A 3,292-nucleotide genomic window follows, 5' to 3' on the forward strand; every position below is an offset into this window, starting at 1 on the left:
AGCGTATGACTATTCTATTTACGTAACTCGGTGCGCGAGTGAAGCTCGCTCGAGAGTAGCTCAGTGAGGTAGGGATGGTCGGGGATGAGGGAGAGGTTGGTGGCGGGTTTTGGCGGGGGTTAGAGGGGTAGTGGGGTAGGGGGTAGGGGTGGTGGGGTCGGGGTGTGCTATTGTGGTGTAAGACCGAGGAAAAAAAAAAAATAATAAAAGCCTCGGGATCGCGGCAATGACTCGTAAAAGAAGTAGACTGTGCGATGGTTAAAGCGCGGCGGTAGCGGAGGATGAATTGCCCCGGTAACGGCCCGCCTCCGACGGATTCGCGGAAATGTCCCGTGAAGCGCGACGCGGGAGGATCGCGAGGTGAGGCGCGCGCAAGAGGAAGTCACCGTGAGAAAGCGAGTCGCGAAACGGGAGAGGCAGTCGCCGTGCAAATCGAGGGATCGAGCGACGAATAGAAGCGCGGGTCGGTGAAATTTCAGAGCGGTGGGGCATAGCCGCCGATCGTTGGGCTCTTCTCCTTATCCCTCGACTCTCTTTGTTTTAACTTGAACCTCCCCGGGTGGACACTCGCGACTGCCGCTGCACTTTTATGCGCTTGAATTTTGAATTGCGATTGACCGGAGGAATGCTATGGTCCATTATGAAATGAATGTACGTGCATTATGTTGGATTTGAGTGGATTTTCATTTCTGACACTTGAACTTTACGGTACGAGTCAATCGGTCCAGTCAGTCAGTTTCATTCGAAGGATTGTATAATTACTATCCATGTGGTATTTATATCTCCGTGACAAGTTTTTATTTTTTAATAGAAAAATCATTTTGTATAGTATGACTGAAGAGAATTTATCACGGGAAAATGCATTTTTCTTGTACCATTCGTTATGAAAAATCATATTTTAATTAGCAGCAATGCCACTGTGCTCCATAAGCAAAAAAAATTGTAACTATTAGATACGATATCACAGGATATCTCCAAGCATATTTAATCAATTAATTGCACTTTTTGCCAATATTATTCTCATACGAGTAATAAAATACTTCCATAAGAATGAAGGATAAACAAAATTCTACGCTGCTTTGTTATACTTTAAATAAATCTCTTATGTTAATATGTTTTTTGGAGTTACAAACAAGTTATTCTGAAATTGATATTATGCCTAATTAAATATTAAAGATTGATTTTATTTTTCTTTTACAACATACAATTGCGTACGTCATCTTGAGCAGAATTATATGATGTATATATGTATATGTAAAAGAAAATGATTCAAATTTTAATGATTTCAAAATAAGCATACGATAGAAATCAAATTAATGAAACAAATAAAAAAATAAAAAAATAAAGATTTATAATATACATTTTTATTGTATAGACATGCGCGCATACACTTTATTAGTAAAAAAATATATATAAAAATAATATTACTTTAAATCTTTAGTGAATAGTTGTAATGTATTATATTAGCCATGAAGAATATCTAAATAAGACATTCATATGTTTCTTCTTAATTATATATAATATGTATATAATAATATAGTGCAAAAAAAAATTGGCAGTTACTTTAAACGATCCATTTATATATGTTACAGAATAAAATATAAACACGTCTTTTTTGTCTGAAATATTATGCATATTATAAGAAATATTAGCAAATTATTTTATCAAAGTTTTTTTATTGTAAAGATGAAACTTTATCTCTTTAAAGATATATATTTTCATATAAATGTAAATTTGCTGTAATAATTTTCAAAAACATCAAAGACGACGAAACTTGTGCTCTTATTGATTTAAAAGTCACGTATTAAAATATGAAACGTGTATACGAAAGAATTAATAGACAATACATATATATATATATATATATATATGTGTGTGTGTGTGTGTGTGTATGTATATATATATATATATATATACATAAATCGCGTGAAAATAACGTTTGCATGATAACCCACATCGTAGATAAATGCCACTACAAACAATAATAAATGCATAATAAAAATTGAACGCTAAATGCGAATAAAAGTTTTCAAATATTATATACTCGAGGCATGTAGTACAAATTTAAGCATTAGATGGGATATCTTTTTCAAATTTATAGTTGTAGTATTGTGCACGCACGCCCCCCCCCTCAAGTTAGACTTTACGTTCCCTAAGATACCTCAAAGTAAATGAAAACTCACCGAATAATTAGTGCCTGGCAATGCAGATAAATTTAAAAGTTACTCGCTTAATATATTTATTACCGAGCTCGGCTTTGATAAATACAATTTGACTTTACGTATACGTATGCGCTCTAATAAATTAGAGCCTATCTCGCGAAGAAAATTATTTAAAGTCCACATTTGTAAAACAAATCTTTAAAATGAAATATCAAAATGGATTAAGGAGCACTTGAAAGTATATTTTTATTATACACGCGCTTAACTTTATGTCCTTTTAGATATTATCATCATAAATTAAGGGAACGTGTAGTACTTCACCTCGCTACGCTACGACTCGCTCTTGTATCGAGCACATAAGTAAATGTCTTTAATTAAAAAGTAGTTCGATTTATGTAAAATACACATTCATTGATCCTCCGTTGTGCAAGAATATATCATTCTATAGTTGGAAAGTATTGTATATTAATGGTGACTTAAAGAGTTATCGGAAGCGTTCTTAAAAATCATTTTATTAAATTGTATTAAAATTCTTTTTCTTTGTTTCTTTGTTTTTTTTTATTTTTATTTATTTTTTTATTTTTTTTATTTCATAGAAGCAATTTATCGACGCGCAGCTATATTACTAATATGGAGATGAGATGGTATTTTTCTACTTCTAAATAATAATAAATAATTGATTGCTAAAAAATTCAAGATACATACATTTTCATGAACTAAGATTACATCTCGAATCCTACAACATATTTCTAACCACCATTTATAAAATTAATTAAACGACGAATTTATAGGGCTTAATAAAATTTTATCCTTTCCTCATTCTCTAGATTATCATTACTAAATACGTATGTAAACAACTATTAGTAATATGTATTAAACTTTACTTATAAAGGAAAATGTTAAAAAGTCAGATAAGATAGAGTATCTTATGGTTATTTTAAGGCTGCAGGATAGTGTGTGGGTATTATCATTTTTGCACAAATTAAATTATTCTGCAATTCTTACGAATTGGTATTAAATATGTATAATAAATAGAGTCCGTCGCTTCGGAGCCGAAATGGGTTGAAATTTAACGGATAGTAATGATTATTACGTAGTTAGTAAGAGACGAGCTCACTGTGGAAAATCAA

The sequence above is a fragment of the Ceratosolen solmsi genome, unplaced genomic scaffold (assembly GCF_000503995.2).
Source record: "Ceratosolen solmsi marchali unplaced genomic scaffold, CerSol_1.0 scaffold1, whole genome shotgun sequence".
Taxonomy (NCBI): Eukaryota; Metazoa; Arthropoda; class Insecta; order Hymenoptera; family Agaonidae; genus Ceratosolen; species Ceratosolen solmsi.